At 38.8% G+C, this 20,509-nt stretch overlaps 1 pseudogene; it reads right to left on the reverse strand.

Annotated features, from left to right (window-relative positions):
* Positions 1-5,034: 5,034 nt before the first annotated feature.
* LOC138830331 (Golgi to ER traffic protein 4 homolog pseudogene) lies at positions 5,035-18,423 on the reverse strand (annotated as a pseudogene).
* Between the last annotated feature and the right edge of the window lie 2,086 nt (positions 18,424-20,509).

The following is a 20,509-nucleotide window of genomic DNA, read 5'->3' on the forward strand; positions in this document are numbered from 1 at the left end:
ATTTTGTGTGTTTTAATCCTCCTTTGAGTTAAAAAGCCTTAACTATTAAAAACTATAGAAGAGTTATCAAATTAATTCTACCATCATCATTTTTCCACCCAATCTTGTTACATTAGTTATGTGAATTTTTGTTTCTTTATATGTTGTTCCGCCACAATATAATCCCTGTTTTCACTGCATTTGATGTCGGTGCCATGCATCTTCTATATATATTTCTCTAGCTTTGGGAGGAGAGGGGAAAAATCCAAATGCTTAACAATGGATACAGCTTGACCCCCTGTAACAATGAGGTGTAAAAGACACTATGTTGAAAAACTTACTTTACAATTTAGGCAGGAAGGAAGGCGAGAGGAGGGAGTGTACTTCTGGAGGTGGGAGGGAAGGGATGGTAGGGGAAAAACAAAGGAGGAGGTAACAATGCTTGATAGGAAATATACTCATTATTTTGCTCATGTAAATGTAACCCCTCTGTACAGTATTTTTACAATAAAAACATTAAAAAAGATACTATATGAAAGTTTGCACATGATACCTTATAACTATAATTCTTTCAAGAATTAGGGTTTTACACAAACATCCTGATTGCTTTGCCAAAGGATAAGAGATTGAAATAAGGTACCTAGCATCTTGGAAGGAAAATACTATTGGCTTTAGATCAAATTCATTTATCTAATACTGAGGAAATGAATTTCAGAAATGGCAGAGGCAACGTGTATCATAAAAATAACCTTATGAGGTACAACCAGGATGCCCAGATCAAACTTCCTGGAAAAAAGCAATGAATGAAAAGCTACTAATACTTCTAAAATGAGCCTATTGGTGATGGTTCATGCTTGTTATGCTAGGTAATTAGAAGTCAAAGATGAAAGGATATCAATTGAAAGCTTGGCCAGGAAGAAAACCTTCCTCTCTGCAACCAGCAGACAGGAAGCATCAGCTCTGTGCCTGATGCCCAGCTGGCTGGACGGTCTCTGCCCACATTCCGACACACAAGACCAACCCAATCTGAAATATTATCAAATACATTCAAATAATATCTCCTGATTGGGAGATAATCTTTGAAAGATATAACTAAAACATTTCACTGATTTCCTTTTGAAAAATTCAGAATGAAAGGGGAAATATGTTCTCACTGACTGAAGGGTAAGTTAACGACCAGAATGATGTTAATGGGGGTAGAAGCCCATTTGGTAACTTATCCACTCAACCATCTTTCCTCACTTCTTGTCACATATCCTGAGCAGTGAGATTTTGTAATGCAAAGTATGTGTGTGAGCATGCAGCTTGTAAAAGTAGTAATGAAATGCTAGGCACTGGAACTCAGGCCTGTAAAACTAGCTGCTCAGAACCCTGAGATATGAGGAACTGAGTTCAAAGCCAACATGAGAATAAAAGACTCTTACCTTCAATTTACCAGTAAAGGCAAAAAGATGAGCTGTGCTTCAAATGCCAGAGTGCTAGCATTGCATACAAAGCTAAGGGACATCCAGGCCCTGAATTCAAGCCCAGTACTGGCTCTCATACACAAAAAGTAACCATGACAACATCACAGGTTATAAATATATTAGCAAGGGATGTAGGAGAATGGGATGATGACAGCATTTACCTCACTTTTAGTCTCAAGCATTCTGTACAGCGTAGCCCAATCTGTGAAAAGCTCTAGGTGAAATCTTCCTCAAAATCAGATTCATCCTCATATCCCTCTGCACATTTATCACACACACACACACACACACACACACACACACACACACACACAAGGTCTATATTTTGCCATCTAATTTTGAAATATATAACCATACACATATGCTTCAGAATTCTGTGCCCTTGATTAGGTTACATAGGGAGCACAATATATCCAGGGTCTGGCTCATTCTTCTAATCCGCTGCTCAGGAGGGTGGGATCTGAGGATCACAGTTTGATGCCAACCTAAGCAAATAACTCCTCAAGATTCTTATCTTCAATTAAGAAGCAAGAAGTGGAGATGTGGTTCAAGTGGCACAGTGATAGCATTGAGTAAAATAATCTAAGCAAGATTTCCAGACCCTCAGTCCAAGCCTGTGTACTGGCCCACTAACACTCCATAAGCCAAAAATCCCTGAAAGACCAAACCAAAAATATGTCAATTTTATGCTAACTTATGAAGTGAAATCCAATAAGGCAACATAGCTTTTGGTTGTTGAAGATTTGGTTGGAAAACCAAAAATTCAACGTGTGCTTAAGTGATATAACAAACAAGCAACGAAATAAAAATTTCCCAATAAAAATCTGGAACCCCTGACCAAGAGATTTTTTTCTACGTTTTTGAAAATTACTTATTTTTCAGTAAGTGAAATAGTATAAACCTTTATTATAAGTTATAGGAGTCAGTGTAAGCTCCAAGGAAGTGAATGTAAAACTAAAATCACACACAGCATTACAAGTTTCTATGCCTCTGGTGAGACACTAGAAATCTGTAATTGTGTAGCCTCTAGAAAGGAGAAGGGAGATGCTCAGCATCATTGGTCATAAAAGAAATGCAAATCAAAACCACATTGATTCCACCTCACCCCAGTTAGAATAGCCATTTTCAAGAGAACAAATAATAGCAGATGTTGACCAGGATGTGGCTAAATATGAACACTACTACACTGTTGGTGGGAATGGAAGGCAGTATGGAGGTTCCTAAAAAGACTAAACATAGAACTCCCGTAAGATCCAACTATCCCACTTCTTGGCCATCACCCAAATGATTTCAAAATAGAGCACAATAAGCTACCAGCACAACTATGTTCATTGCAGCATTGTTTACCATAAATAAGATATGGAACCAACCCAGTTGCCTCACAATAGATGAATGGATCAAGAAAATGTGGTATATTTACACAATTTTATGCTTCTGTAAGAAAGAATGATATTGTCCCTTTCATAAGAAAATTGATAGACTTGGAAAAAATCATATTAAGTGAAGTAAGCCAGGCCCAAAGAAACATAGGCTCTATGATTTCCCTTATTTGCAATTAGTATTATCCTGTTAGTCCTGACAGAGGATTATAATAGCTGAAGTACTATAAACATATGTGTGATCATACAAAATGATGCTAATTGAAATGAACACGAAGATATTGAAACAGCAGGTCTTATTTTGTTTAGTTGTCAACCTTGATATAGCCAATGTACAGTAACTAGTTCTTTCTTTTTACTTTATTTCATTTTTCTTTTCAAATTAGTTTTATCCCTGGCAATTCTTGTCTTTGATTCTGGTACCCTCCATCCTATATATGCATGTATTTGAGGAAAGGGAAGGGAAATAACAAAATGCTGAAAGATGACCCAGTGCAACAATAATAGGTTACATTAAAGCGGGAATGATCTTTACAACAACCTGGGGGACATGGGGGGAGGAAGGAGTGGAGGGAAGGGATAGACAGAGAAAAACAATAGAGTGGGAAACAATTTTCAATGAGAAATGTAACTTATTCGTGTAAATATAACCCCTCTGTACAGCATCTTTACAATAAAATATTTTTAGTGTAAAAATGAATTTTTCCCATCAAATGTCAAGCTGATACCATTGGAACTTCTGAGTTCATGTGAAAGAGTGTTTTAGGAGTTTCAAGAAGCTAGTACTAAGTACAAATAACCACAATTTAGTGATAATAAGAAAAGCTCTTTTTATTGTACTATATGAACAAAAGAAAATTTCTTTTTGTTTCTGTTCACTTAGAACTCTCTTTGCCATCTGCATTGTTCCAAAGTCAAACTAACCACTTATCCTTATCTTTCTTTGGTATCTAGCTTTGGCATGTAATCTGAGATATAAGCAGTATTCTTTTTTCAATTTGGAGGCCTAGCAGGGAGGTGCTCCTTCCTGGTCAAGAGGTTAGACTGGAGGACCCAGCACACTTGCTGTGGTTTCTTCTGCACAGCTCACTGAGGAACTTACTCAAATATGTTTTCAAATTCTACCAATAACTCTTATTAGTATGAAGCACTTAATTAGAAGTCACTTTCTCAAACTCCTATTTGAGTAATAAATAGAATAGGAAAAATGTTGTTTGCTATTTTTTATCACTACATATCTTAATGTCTAAGTATAAAAGCCAGACTTACTCTAAGGGCCTAGAATAAGCAAAATGGCTTCTAGAGCTCAGATTATTTCTTTCCACAGAAGATGACAGCAGCAGAAACTGGCAGAAGGAAGAGAAAGTTTAATGTCTCCTTAATTCTTAAGTTTCAATGCTCATTGAGGAATCCTCAGGACTGAGGACAGTTTAAGGACGTAACAGATCCTGTGTTGTTTTCTATCATAGGAAGCAGACACCAGTCTCCCATCACTCTTTAGGTGACACACATGAGTGGTGTTCTTGGTGGGTCCTGAGAGGGTCCAGGACGGCTCTGTCATGATCACTGGAAACTCGGAATTGCTCTCTAAGAGAACGACATAGAGGAATGTGGTAACAAGACCTGAGATAGGGTTTTGTCAGATCTAGGTGATTTGTAACAGGCACTAATGCCTTCTGACTAAGAATGTGAATATATCATCAGGGTCCGGCACACAAATTTATCATGACGCGTTACCTTGCACCATTTCATAATGAAAGCCAAGAAAAGATAATTAATGCCCTCTGGACATGTTTTCATCAATATTTATTAGATAAAAAGTTATAAAATCAAGTTCATGTTGAGGAAAAATCCCAGATGAAAACCAAATTTCAGGGGCATTTACAAAAACTGTTGTTCCGTATATATCATATGTGACAAATTATTAAAACTTAAAGAAGCTGTGTAAGTTAAATTGATTCTTTTGTAATACTGCTGCAACTTTATTTTACATTTCAACTACTTAATAAAAATAAGGTAGGCCAAGCATCACCAGTGGCTCACATCTAGCTTCAACTGTGGCTATTAAGAAGGATGAGAGGAGTTCCGGGAAGATGGCGGAGGAGAAGCTGGAATCTGAACAAGCTCTCGCATAGAAAGGAGTTTTAGAGTTCCAGTGAACAGTCCTAAGCCAGAGAATCACACCAAGTGTGTCATCACAGGACAGAGAGTTAGACAAGAGAGGGGAAGCCAAGGAAACGCAGCAGCTGCCGCTCCGGCGGCAGGGCCGCGGCAGCGGCGACCACCGCCGCGGAGACATACCTGAGACACAGAGAGTCGGGAACGAAGGAGCCAGACGCAGCGGACGAGCGGATTCTACCCAACACCAACAAGAACTGACAAGGAGCGAACATCTTCATCCTGCTGTTTGCAGACCAGAGACGACCCAGGATCCAAGACTCGGCGTGAGTACAAGCCTGACATCCTCACTCCTCAGGGAGCAGAGGAGGGAAGGCCACCCCTCCCCCCCCAGCACCGGTGATCTCCATCTTGGATACCGACAAAGCTCGGAGGAGCTGCTAGCTCCAGCTCAGGCCTTGGAATAAAATGAGTCATTTAGCAGGTCACAAGAACTTAACGGCAAAGTGACCTGCCAGACTCAGCTCCATCCAGGGAAAAGCCACCCAGCTCAGGCGCCAGCCATCGGAGTGCCTTACTTCACTGGGTAACCAGAGCCAGAGGCTGCCCCTCCCTCTAGCAGCCTCGACAATCAATTGAAAAACAGAAACCCTGAGAATGGCTCCAGGCTGGGCGCTGTGAGCTTTATCACAAAATAGCCCCAGGGAAAAGCTACTGTTTATTGAAAGGCCTCAACTCTACCCAGAACCTAGCCTCATCACCACATCCCCCTCTTTTGTGACTCTCAAAGCAGACCACCCTCCCAGAAAACTAACCTGGGAGGGGGATCTCAAAATCTTGGGTAAAGCAGAGCATTTTTCTGCCTCTTCCAACCAACCGACTTAAGAAACCAATCAAGCCACAGGACCTCAACCTGACCAGAGACTCCAACAAGAGACTGGTTGCAGACAAAAGGGAGATACAGGATTCTTCCCACTCCTCCCCCCCCCAAAAAAAAAAATCAAAAGACTTTTTTTTTTCTTTTTTTTTTTCTTCTTCTTTTCTTTTTTTTGCTTGTTTTTTGTTTTTTGTTACCTTATATATATATATATATATATAAATTTTTTTCCCTTCTAAAACTTTTATTAATCTTTAATTTTTGCCTCTTCTGAAAAAATAATTGTTTTCCAGTAGCCTTTTTTTTTTCTCATCTTATAATTTTTATTTTAGGAATACGTGAATAAGAGTTTTCCTTTCTTTTCTTGTCTTCTTTCTCTTTTTCTTTCTTTCTTAATTATCTTTTTGTTTTTTATCTAGCTCTACTGAACTTCTGATCTTTTCTTCTCCCGTTCCCATCCTCAAAGCTTTTCACATCTCCGCTATGTCCCTCCCCTTCTCTGAACATATTCACATTCCACTCTAAATAGACGGTCTTTTAACCTCTATAATAACATTAATTTTTACGTTTCTATTATTTTTCTGGTCTCTCTTTATTCCCCTTTCCGTCTCTTCTTTCTCTCTCTCTCTCTACTTGCATCCTACCCAACTCATTTCCTGCACTGTGATTAGGACATAGTTAACTCTCCCTGTGCCTCCCCACACCAATCTACTCCTATTTTTTACCCACATCTCTCCCTAATCCTAATAATTTCTGGTTTTCCAAATTCTTTTCTGCGGTTTGAAGTCCTTTAACATATAGTTGTTTGATGTTGAATAGATGTATCTGTTGAACTAGATTGTATCTGTAAACTATTGACTGTACAAATGCAAACTTTGGTTGATGGTTGCCTTAAGATAGTGTTCTAGCACAAAACTGGTGCAATCTTTATCTCAAATGGGCCGAGTAAGCCGAAAAAACACAAGAAAAATGGCAAATTCGGGTATCTCAATTCCCAACCTTGATAATCAGGGATTAGAACAGATAAAGAATAATCCAGAGGAGAGTTCCCAAATAGCTCTACAAACACTAATAGCAAACATGATAAATGAGAAGTTTGACAATGTACAAAGGACTCTGTATGAGCGTGATAGGGAGAGAGAGGAGGCATCCCAGAAGTTTATACAGGAATATCATAAGCGTGAGGAAGCTTCTCAAAAACTGATACAGGATTTGCGTGAACAACTTGAGAATACTCAAAGAGAAAGGGAGGAATGGCGTGAGCAGGCAGAGATCACTCAAAGAGAACTGCAGGAATCCCACAGAAGGGAGGAAACTAATCAAAGAGTAATTCACGAATTAAGAGACCAGGTAGAGAATACACAAAGATCACTAAAGACATTCATGGAATCCATTAACAAAGAGCTGAAGGAAGTCAGGGAGACCACAAAGGGAATGCTGAATGGAACCCAACAGAAGGAATGGGAGTCCAAAGAAACCATAACCAATCAACTAAGTGATTTCAGAACAAACACTGAACACCAAATTAAGGAAGTAAAGAAAATCATACAAGACCTAAAACAGAGCTTCAACAAAGAACTTGAAACCATCAAAGCTGACCAATTAGAAGGAAAAGAGATAAAAAACAAAGTAGAGAGTCTCGACAGCAGGTTAGACCATGCAGAAGATCGAATCTCAGGGATTGAAGACAGCCTTGATATTATAGAGAAAGAACATACAACCATCCAAGACAAGTCCAAGAAATATGATAGGTCTATCCAACACCTGGAAGACACCATCAGAAGGCCCAATCTAAGGATAATGGGTGTAGAGGAGCACCTAGAAACAGAAGTTAATGGTCTAGGAAATTTGTTTAACAGGATCCTAGCAGAGAACTTCCCAAACATACAAAAAGATAGGCCTATTCAGATACAAGAAGCTTTTAGAACCCCAAATAGACCAGACCAGAATAGGACATCCCACCGTCACATTATAATCCACACAGGATCAACCCAGACCAAGGAAAAGATCCTTAAAGCTGTCAAGGAGAAAAGGTTAATCACCTATAAAGGGAAACCAATTAGAATCACCTCAGATTTCTCAGCAGAGACAATCAAAGCAAGAAGAGCCTGGAATGACGTATGCCATGCCCTAAAAACAAACAACTATCAACCAAGAATACTGTACCCAGCTAAACTCTCCTTCCTAACTGAAGGCCAAATAACAACCTTCCATAGCAAAGAAAAATTGAAACAATACATCTCCACCAAACCAGCCTTGCAAAAGATTCTTAAAGATGTCCTACACATAGAAAACCAACAAGAACGCAACAAAGGCCAAGAAACTGCACCCAAACTGAGAATCCAAGAACCTTAGGAAGAACCCAGTTTTCACAGCCCCCAAGAAGGTGGATAACATGGCAGGAACCCTCAAATACCTCTCAGTCCTATCTCTTAACGTTAACGGACTGAACTCTCCAATTAAGCGACATAGACTGTCTAGTTGGATTAAAAAACAAGACCCCTCTATCTGCTGCCTGCAGGAGTCACATCTTGCCCGTAAAAACAAACATATTTTCAAAGTTAAAGGCTGGAACAAAATCTACCAAGCAAACGGCCCTCATAAACAGACGGGAGTTGCAATCCTAATATCAGATAAAATAGACTTCAAACTAAAATTCGTGAGAAGAGATAAAGAAGGTCACTACATACTAATTAAAGGATCTCTCCTTCAGGAGGATATTACAATTCTAAATATCTATTCGCCAAACAATGGAGCACCCAAATTTATCAAAGAAACACTACTTTCCCTCAAATCCCATATAGATCCAAAGACATTAATTGTTGGGGATTTTAACACACCACTCTCCCCACTAGATAGATCAACTCGGCAAAAACTCAACAGAGAAACCGCAGATCTAAACAGCTGCATAGATCAACTAGACTTAACAGACATTTACCGAACATTTCACCCAGCAGCAACAGAATACACGTTCTTCTCAGCAGCACATGGAACGTTTTCTAAAATAGACCACATTTTAGGCCACAAAGCAAACTTGTCTAAATTCAGAAACATTGAAGTTATACCTTGCATTCTCTCTGACCACAAGGGAATAAAATTAGATCTCAACACCAAAAGCCACCAAAGAAAGTCCGGTATCACATGGAGGCTGAACAACACACTGCTGAATCATGAGTGGGTCATGGAAGAGATTAGAAAGGAAATTCAAATGTTCATGCTATTCAACAAAAATGAACACACAAATTACCAGCTCCTCTGGGACACAGCAAAGGCAGTACTCAGAGGCAAGTTTATAGCTCTGAGCTCCTACATCAACAAATTGGAGAGATCGGAAACTAACAATTTAATGACACATCTAAACCTCCTTGAAAAAGAGCAGCAAGATAAACCCCAATCCAGTAGACGGAAAGAAATAATCAAAATTAAATCAGAATTAAATGAATTAGAATCCAAAAAAACTATAGAAAGAATCAACAAAACAAAGAGTTGGTTCTTTGAAAAACTTAACAAAATTGACAGACCCTTAGCAAACCTTATCAGAAAAAGGAGAGAACACACCCAAATTAATAAACTCAGAGATGGGAATGGAAACATCACCACGGAAACAACCAAGATTCAGAACATTATTAGGGGATACTTCTCAAAACTTTATGCTAATAAGTTTGAGAACTTGACAGAAATGGACCTTTTCCTAGCAAATATTGACATGCCAAAACTAAACCAAGATGAGTTAAACCAGCTTAACAGGCCCATATCAAGCATCGAAATAGAAACAGCAATAAGAGACCTCCCAGCTAAGAAAAGTCCAGGACCAGATGGTTTTACAGCGGAATTTTACAAGGCCTTCAAAGCAGAGCTCACACCAATACTCCTCCAACTCTTCAATGAAATTGAAAGAGAAAGCTCACTACCGAATACATTCTATGAAGCCATCATAACCCTCATCCCAAAACCAGGCAGGGACTCATCAAAGAAAGAGAACTATAGACCCATTTCTTTGATGAACATTGATGCAAAACTTCTCAACAAAATTTTGGCCAATCGACTTCAACAATTCATCCAAAAAATCATACACCATGATCAAACAGGATTCATTTCAGGGATGCAAAGCTGGTTCAATATACGCAAATCAATTAATATTATTCATCACATCAACAGGAGCAAGAATAAGAACCACATGGTTATCTCAATAGATGCAGAAAAAGCATTTGACAAGATCCAACACCCCTTTATGATGAAGGTTCTGGAAAAATTAGGAATCCATGGAACATTCCTCAATACAATAAAGGCTATATATGACAAACCTACAGCCAGCATTATACTCAATGGTGAAAAACTAAAGCCATTTCCTCTTAACTCAGGAACAAGACAAGGATGCCCACTCTCTCCACTTCTCTTCAATCTAGTATTAGAATGCCTAGCTACAGCAATAAGACAAGATGCAGACATAAAGGGGATCCAAATAGGGAAAGAAGAAATAAAACTCTCCCTCTTTGCAGATGACATGATCTTGTATTTAAAGAATCCCATAGACTCCACTCCCAAACTACTCAAGCTGATTCAAAACTTTGGCAAAGTAGCAGGTTATAAAATTAACCCCCAAAAATCAATGGCTTTTCTATATGCCAACAATGAGAAAAGTGTGGCTGAAATTAGGAAAGCAACTCCATTTGTAATAGCCCCACAAAAAATAAAATACCTAGGAATTAACTTAACCAAAGAAGTGAAGGACCTCTATGATGAAAACTTTAAAATCTTGAAAAAGGAAATCAACACAGAACTTAAAAAATGGCAAAACCTCCCATGCTCCTGGATTGGCAAGATTAACATCGTGAAAATGGCAATACTTCCCAAGGCTATCTACAAATTCAACGCGATACCTATCAAAATTCCACCCTCATTCTTCAAGGAAATAGAGGAGGCAATCCAAAAATTCATATGGAACAATAAAAGACCCCGAATAGCAAAAACGCTCCTCAACGGAAAGAACACTGCTGGAGGAATATCAATACCAAATTTCAAACTCTACTATAAAGCCATAGTAATCAAAACAGCTTGGTATTTGCATAAGAACAGACCTCAGGACCAATGGAATAGAATTGAAAACCCAGAAATGAACCTACAGACCTATAGCCATCTAATCTTCGATAAGGGAGCTAAAACAATAGAATGGAAGAAAGACAGCCTCTTCAGTAAATGGTGCTGGCAAAATTGGTTAACTACATGTAGAAAACTAAAGCTAGATCCTTATATATCACCCTGCACCAGAATCAACTCCAAATGGATCAAAGACCTTGAACTCAAAGCAGACACTCTGAAAACATTACAGGATGGAATAGGAGAAACCCTAGGTGTCCTTGGCTCAGGCCGAAATTTTCTGAATAGAGACCCGGAAGCACAACAAATCAAAGAAAGGTTGGACAAATGGGATTGCATAAGATTGCAGAGCTTCTGCAGGGCAAATGACATAGCTGGCAAGATCAATAGAAAGCCCACCGATTGGGAGAAGATCTTTACTAGCCATACAACGGACAAGGGTCTCATATCTAAAATATACTTGGAACTCAAAAAATTAAACCACCCAACAACAAATCCTCAAAGAATCAACTGCCCAATAAATAAGTGGGCGAAAGACTTAAAGAGAAGCTTCTCTGAAGAAGAAACAAGGATGGCCAATAGACACATGAAGAAATGTTCAACATCCCTAGCCATAAAAGAAATGCAAATCAAAACAACATTGAGATATCACCTCACTCCAGTTAGAACAGCAAAAATCAAGAACTCTAACAACAACAGATGCTGGAGGGGATGTGGACAGAAAGGAACCTTACTTCATTGTTGGTGGGAATGCAAACTTGTTCAACCACTTTGGAAAGCAGTATGGAGGTTCCTCAGAAGACTTCACATAGATCTCCCCTATGATCCAGCAATCCCACTTTTGGGCATTTACCCAAATGTTTACAAACAAGACCACACTAAAGCTACCAGCACAACTATGTTTATTGCAGCATTATTTACCATAGCTAAGATATGGAACCAACCCAGATGCCCCTCAGTAGATGAATGGATCAAGAAAATGTGGTATATATACACAATGGAATTCTATGCCTCCATCAGAAAGAATGACATTTCCCCATTTGTTAGGAAATGGAAAGGTTTGGAAAAAATTATATTAAGTGAAGTAAGCCAGGCCCAAAGAAGCATAGGTCCCATGGTTTCCCTTAATTGCAATATCTAGTATAGGTATGAGTCAAGCGGAAAAGGTCAGATAATGTGATGTTAGGAAAATGAACCCTTAAATATGTATTTTAATGTTTTCGTTTCTTTCATGCATGTGTTTCTAACGCATTTATAAGATTATTTCTTTGTTGCTTTGTATGTCCCTCCCCCACAGTGTAACCCCCGCTTTCACTATATTTGATGTCAGTATAACATGTGGAGGAGATGGGGACAAACAAGTCATTTAAGGACTCAGGTGGACCTGTTGCAACAATGAGAAGTACAAAATGTCATGTCAAAACCAGCTTTACAATGTCGGTGTGGGGGGTGGAGGGGGGTATAATTGGGTGGGGGGAGGGGGGAGGCGGGGAAGGGAAGTGAAGGGTAAACAAAGGAGGAGGCTGCAATGCTTGGTAAGAAATGTATGCATTATCCTGCCCATGTAATTGTAGCCCCCCTGTACAGTATGTTCTCAAATAAAATAAAATACAATTAAAAAAAAAAAAAAGAAGGATGAGAACTGTGGAAAGTGGATTGAAGCTACCGCAGGCAGGAAAATCTGTGAAACTTTTATCTCCAATTAACTGTTCAAATCCAGAAATGGATGTTTGGTTCAAGTTGTAGAGAGTTAGCTATAAGTAAAATAGCTAAAGGTCAGCTCCCTGAGTTCAAGCCCCACTATACACACACACACACACACACACACACACACACACACACACACACACACACACACACACACACACACACACACAACCTATCTCAAAAATAACGAGTGACCAAGGACCAGAAGAAAGATAATATTTTTTCTTTATTTTCTTTCATTTTTGTCATTTTTTCATTTATCTCTCTTTGGGAATGTAAAGGGGGCATAGCAATGGAGGGACAAAGGATGAACAAATGCAGCAGTGGCACTCAGTTGAGACTATGTTGAAAGTGCACTATGAAACTTGTTGGTGGGGAAGGAGGGGAAAACTGGAGGAGACGCAGGGAAAGGGTGACATTGTCCAAATAGAAATATCTTCATTGAAGTAGAGCTTTGGCTCAATATCAATGCCATTCTTCAGCAAAAGGGCTCAGGAACACTGCCCAGGCCATGGGTTCAAGCCTCATGACTATAACAAAAACAAAGACAAAAATAGGTAGTCATTACCAAACATATGTAACAAATCTTCTACATCACAGTAATAAGAAGAAGAAGGAGGAGGAGGAGGAGGAGGAGGAGGAGGAGGAGGAGGAGGAGGAGGAGGAGGAGGAGGAGGAGGAGGAGGAGGAGGAGGAGGAGGAGGAAGAGGAGGAGGAAAAGGAAAAGAAGAAGAAGAAGAAGAAGAAGAAGAAGAAGAAGAAGAAGAAGAAGAAGAAGAAGAAGAAGAAGAAGAAGAAGAAGAAGAAGAAGAAGAAGAAGAAGAAAGAAGGAGAAGGAGGAGGAAGAGGAGGAGGAGGAGGAGGAGGAGGAGGAGGAGGAGGAGGAGGAGGAGGAGGAGGAGGAGAAGAAGAAGAAGAAGAAGAAGAAGAAGAAGAAGAAGAAGAAGAAGAAGAAGAAGAAGAAGAAGAAGAAGACGAAGAAGACGAAGAAGACGAAGAAGACGAAGAAGACGAAGAAGAAGAAGAAGAAGAAGAAGAAGAAGAAGAAGAAGAAGAAGAAGAAGAAGAAGAAGAAGAAGAAGAAGAAGAAGAAGAAGGAGGAGGAGGAGGAGGAGGAGGAGGAGAAGAAGAAGAAGAAGAAGAAGAAGAAGAAGAAGAAGAAGAAGAAGAAGAAGAAGAAGAAGAAGAAGAAGAAGAAGAAGAAGAAGAAGAAGAAGAAGAAGAAGAAGAAAAGAAGAAGAAGAAGAAGATGTTAATAAAAACCAAACCAATGAGAGAAAATCTAAGAGAGCAAGGTAAGGGGTGACATTTCCAAAAAGAAATATACTCATACCTGACTTATATGACTATAATCTATGTGTAAATTACCTTTATCATAATATAAAATTTAAAAAAAAAACAGAAATATAGTGCTGGAGGCAAATCTGAAATGGAAGAAGATCAGATTAATATCCAATACCAATTTCAAACCCCATTATCAATTTCTCTTTCAAAAATGGCTCTTCTCATCACTTGTACTTTCCCTAGCTTATGAGATGGGGTGCAAATATTTAAAGGGTGAGGAATGAGTCATACATACAAGAGGAATTTAATAGTACCTGTAAAGAGCAGTACTTGCTAGAACACATGTTGCCTAGAACACATGTTGATACCATGTTTTCTGAAATATACAAACCTAGTTGAGCTTGCATACAAGCTCCACTCTATACAAGCTGTGGATTCAAAGTTAACTAAAGTCTCTGGACCTCAAATTCTTCATAGGTAACAATAGTTATATCACAGGATTATGAGACCTGGATGTCATCAAACATGGTGTGGGTTGTGTTTTAAGTGTGTGTGCAACACTCAAACACTGCTGGGGCGAGTAAAAACTGGCGTGATGTTTACCATATTACTTAACAGTAATACAACACCTACTACAAGCTCACACCTATAATCCTACTTATAAAAGAGGTTGAGGCCTCAGGATCTAGGTTCTTTGTCAGCCTGGACCGGAAACTGGATGAGACTCATCTCCAATGACCTCTAAAAAGGTTGGAGGTGGAGCTTTGGTTCAAATGGTAGAGTGCTAGACTTGAGCATAAATCTCAGGACATTGACCAGGCCCTGAGTTCAAGCCCTAGGGCCAACACACACACACACACACACACACACACACACACACACACACACACACACACACACACACACACACACACACACACACACACAATTTTGTATATTCCTATCACGTCACTTAATACTTTTTCTCTTCCAAGCCCACCAGTTGTTGTTGTTGATGATGATGATGATGACAAGGACTTGCTGTGAAGCTCAGGGTGCTATTAAACTTACAATACCCTTGCGTACTGGGATTACAGGTATGTGTACCATACTTGACTTTACTCAGTAACTCTACTTATAACATTTTTCTGAAAGAAATTTATTCAAATTCATGAAGATACTATGGCTTAAAGTTGTTCACACTAATTTTCAAGTGTACAAAATGTAAATAATATAAGTGGATATAGTACTATGCTACCACATGGTAATTCCAGCCAAAACTCAGGAACCTGACACAAGAGAATAAGGATTTGAGGTAAGCCTTGTCTACAATGTAGGACTTCTTCTATAAAGGAAAAAAAGTATAAATATTAATCTACTAGGAAATATATAATATGTTAAATTTATATAATGGAACAAATAGATCATTGTTAATGAAAATAAAATGGCTTTTACTAGAAATGAGGAATCAAATGTGCTCACTGTGTAGGTGAGTTAGAAAGTTCTTACCAAAAGCTACATACTTTTCTTGTTTTCTATTCTTCCAAAATTGTTTGCTTTCCAGAATCATGCCTTATCTTTCCTTACTGGTTTCTTTAGCTTATTTCATACATGCCCACAGGGTCTTCAACTATCATTTATTTATGTGAAGAGCTTGCAAATATCTCTCTTCAGTCCAAACTCCTGGTATGCACCTCTGTTCCATATATTCAACTACCATAAATACTTGTGAAAGAGTAATCCTGTCTTTCTATTACTGTCTTTCTATTAATGTGTCAGTAAACTTTAGGAAAATAAAGGAATAACATCAATAAATATAACTGATTATTGTAATAGTAATGTTAAACATTACTACAATGCTGATTATTTTCTGAGCAATTTAATATAAAGCTCAAGGAAAGCAACGTTTTTGAGTGCTGATATTGGAGTTTAAACTCAAGACCTTACCTTCTCACTTATGCATTTTCCCTCAAGGGCGGTGTTTTACTCTTGAACCACAGATTCCCTTCCAAATTTATTTGGGGGATTATTTAGAGATAAGAAACTCATGGTCTTTCCTTCTTGGGCTGGATTTAAACCTGGATCTCAGTTCTCTGAGTAGATAGAATTACCAGTGTGTGCTAACAATGTCCAGTTTCAAGGAGAGGGCAAGTTTCTGATTTCAAGCTCCAGTAATAGCACAAAAACAAAAACAAAATTATGACATATAAATATACTGATAAACTAGGAACCCAAACAAACCAAATGTGGGTATCTAGATGGGCGAAAGACTTAATAGCATTATTATCACTATTACCTTTCCTAGCATTTTGAATAACCTGAAATTATGGATTAAAGTCATAGCTTAGTTGGTAAAGTACTAGCTAAAGAGCAACAACATCAAACACCAAGTACAAGTCTCAGTCTCAAACTTTAAATGAAATCTGAAATGATTTTTTCCTTAAATGAAAATTGACCATAGGAAACCCCTGATACCTAAATGTATGGTCAAAGAAGAAAATTGGAAAATGTTCAGGAAGACAGACTTTTAAATCTCAGTGATTACCATATGGACAGTAGATCAGACCATGTGTAACTTCATACTACATGCAGTGGGCTACGTTAAGGACTTAAAAATTGTACACATTTACACTCCTCAAAAAAAAAAAAACAAACACAACTTACCAGGACACTGGGGATTCACATATGTAATTCTAGCTCAGTGCTCTGTTACTTGAGCCACAAACTCCATTTTCAGCATTTTTGGTGTTTAGTTGGAGATAGGAGTCTCACAGGTTTTCCTCCCCTGGCTGGCTTTGAAACAAAATCCTCAGCTCTTTGCCCACTGAGTAGATAGGATTACAAGCTTGAACTGATACTCTTATTTTTCTATTCTATTCTTCTTTTGCTTTTCTATTTAAGAATCATTTCGTTAAGTGGCAAAAAAATCCTGCTTTTGAACACAGCAGAGAAAATCAATGAAAATAGAAGCTGTGTCTGAATAGATCAATAAATGGATATATATTTTAAAAGACGGATCAAAATACAAAATAACAAAACAGAGAAGAAACCAGTTGCCAATAACCAAAACAAATGAGTACTTTATCAGAAATCCTACCGTTATAAAATTTAAAAGTACAGTAATAAACAGCTTCAGATGATTTATTCAAAGATAAAACCTATCAAACCTACTTAAGGAAGAACGAAAAAAAATGGAATCTACACAAATTTTCTCAATTTACATTTAAATGCATTGCAATCTATAAAACTCTAGGTACTGATGAATTTATTATTGATTTTCCTAAAACTTTGAAGAGATCATTTTGATTCTACAAAAATATTTCCTTAGAAAGTGAGGAAATACTATTTGCCCTCTTAAAAGTTTCTCGTAAAAAATATCTGGCTGAATTTTGTCTGGAATTATACTCTATGTACTGAGCAGTTAAGGAGAATTGTTTCAGGACATTGAGTCTTCTAATCATTAAGTACTTGATCGTTCATTTACTTAGTCCTTATTTTTTTGTATAACATTTGAAAGGTTTTATAAAATCCATTAAAGATAAACTTCTGAATTGGAAAACCTTTTGGAGGGAATTTACTCAAAGCAGAATGATATATTTTAGGCATCTCAGTATTTAGAGCTGTGAGTATGAACTCCATGAACAGAATAACTTGTCTTTAAAGAAGTTTTTAATACATAGAGCATAACTAAGAAAAATTGTAGGTGATAGAGTAACTAAGGGAGGCCAGGACGTGGCCAACTGCCTCCATAGGAAGACAAAAGCTTGGGATGTACCCTGAGGGACAACTCTCCTGTCCTGTTCTGTCCTGTCGAGCTACTTGTCATGTATTGGGTACCTGCACAGGGAGGGCTGGAACTGCTCTCACAGCACCATGAACGTGGTTAGCTTGCTGCCATCCAAGGCCAGCAGCAGAAATCAGATGAAGTGGAGCAGGGATTGGATGGAGGGCGGCCCGTGCTTGATGGATGTTGCTTCTGTGCATACATGATGAAGACCACAGACCTGGTTTTGTTTTCCAATAGAGAAACTGCAGCACTGCCTGAGCCACAAGTATGTCCACTTGCCATGGAAGCTGTGGGCCGTGGAGTCCTCCACCAGCATGTTGGCACAGCCCTCACCGTCTGTGGAGTGTAGAAAGTAGTATCAAGATTCCCAGTAGTTCGGCTCTTTCCACAAGGTCAGGGCCCAAAATGGAAGGAGCTAAGGATGGCCCCATTTCCAGGAACCCCAACTGGAACACTTCAGGGCTCTGGAGAAGGGGTCCATCAACTGAACACCCTAGCCAGACATTCCATCCATTTCTGCCATCTACATCCATTTCAGGGACTCCAACACCAGCATGGACAGCTCTGCTGTGCTGTTTTGCTGGCCATGAGGGAAGAACAGCAGTATGCTCCTGAGCACATGAGCTCTTGGGCCTCAGAGGGCTTGCTCTGGGACATGTACCTGAAGAAGATGGTCCAGTACATTTGGTGTGCCCCATACTGGCCGCTTTTCTCCATGCAGCTTAACTTGCATGTGATTGTGGGCTTCATTGTGAGAGCCTTCCTGCTCCACCATCGCTGCTGCCAATGTGGCCCTAGTAGTATAATCTTTAGAAAGACTAGGACAAAGCCTGAGAATATTAATGCAAGAAATTGGGGTACATCAAAAAGAGGGTGGGGAAAGGGTAGACGAATGAAGGGAGGAAGGGGCAGAATGTAGTCAAGCTCATTGGGAGAAAATGAGGGAACAGAAGATGTTGTATGAAAGGAAATGTTCTCATCTGACTTATGCAAATGAAATCCCTCTACACAACCTCTTTAAAATAACTATAATCAGCTGGGCACAGGCCACTCAGGCCTGTAATCTTAGCTACACAGGAAGCTGAGATCTGAGGGTCTCAGTTCAAAGCCAGCCCGGGCAGGAAACTCCATGTCACCCTTATCTCCAATAAACCACTAAAAAACAGGAAGTGGCGCTCTGGCTCAAGTGGTAGAGTGCTCATCTTGAGTGCAACAGCTGAGGGATAATGCCCAATCCCAGAGTTCAAACCCCATGCCTGACAATAAATAAATAAATAAATAAATAAATAAATAAATAAATAAATAAATAAAACTAAATTTGCTAAAAAGGAATTCATTGCCTATACTGCAAAACTAAGAAATATAAGGGAATGGTGGGTCAGAGGGGGGTGTGATTATTGTAGGTGTGGCACAAATCAATATGCACTGTATTCATAAACTGCTTTTGTTATATGGCAACTCCTTTGTACAACTACTGAAAGATAATTGACAAATAAAAATAATAATTGAATAGATGTAAAATAAGATACAGGAGAAAGAAATGGTTGATAGATACTTCTGATATAGAACAGGGCTTCCTATTACATTGGGACCCTATAGAAGAACTCTACTGTTTTTGTAATATTTCAGAATAAGATGAGATTCATAAAGCATAGTTCATTATGATTTTTCAAAAATAATTTAAGTAGTTGTTAATAACCCAACAATACTAAATTCCTATATTATCTACATGAACAAATGTAATTTATTATCATGGTTTGAAAGAAAAATCTATGGAAACACTTTTATTTTTGGTAAGACATGAAGCTTGACCTCTGGGCCTGGGCAGTACCCCTCAGCTCTTCAGCTCAAGGCAAGCACCTTACCACTTGAGCCACATAGCCATTTCTGGTTTTCTGGTGGTTATTTAGAAATAAGAGTCTCATGCACTTGCCTGCCCAGGCTGGCTTTGAAGCGCAATCTTCTGATCTCAGCACCTTGACTAGCTAGGATTACAGGTGAGGGCCACCGATGCCTGGCTAAAATTCTTAATTCCAATTAATAAGCAAAAACCCAGAACTTGAGGCTTTGCTTAAAAGGGGGAGTGCAGGTAGAAAGTGTAAAGCAAATACTAGCAGAGAGGCAAGCAGAGAAAGAGAGAGAAAGAGAGGGAAGGAGAGAAAAAGCGAGAGTAAGAGAGAGGGAGGGAGAGAGAGAGAAAAATGTAAAAACAAGAAGCAACCATGGGGGGAGACAGGCAAAAGAGTGTAATGAAAGTGAATATTATGAAAATAAGTAGTATGAAAATAGGAAAATATAATGGAGTCCATTATTTTGTACAATAATAAGACAATATATCTAAAAGAAATTATTTAGACAGTGATGAGGACATATTAGCTGGTGGGGAAGATATTATTTACATTCACTTAGGCCCCAAACACAATCTCTGAAGATGCTCCTGTTCTATCCGGGCCAATGAAGTGGCCACTGCCAGTTTTTGCAGCAAAAAAAGAAAAATGTCATTCTGAGAACCAATGAGAGATAATGGCCAGACATCTGTGGCTCAAGCTTGTAATCCTAATTACTCAGGAGCCTGAGATGTGAGGATCCAACTCAGGACAAGCAGGGAAGTCCCTGAGACACTAATCTCAAGTTAAACACTAAAAATAGGAAATGGAACTATGGTTCAAGTACAAAGGCTCCAGGACAGCACTCAGGCTCTGATTTCACCCTCAGGTCCAGAAAATACATACATATACACAGAGATACACAGACACACAGAAGCACAGACACACACACACACACACACACACACACACACACACACACACACACACACACACACAAAGTTAACTAT

The sequence above is a fragment of the Dipodomys merriami genome, unplaced genomic scaffold (genome assembly GCF_024711535.1).
Source record: "Dipodomys merriami isolate MVZ:Mamm:240054 unplaced genomic scaffold, mDipMer1.0.p SCAF_1895, whole genome shotgun sequence".
Classification (NCBI taxonomy): Eukaryota; Metazoa; Chordata; class Mammalia; order Rodentia; family Heteromyidae; genus Dipodomys; species Dipodomys merriami.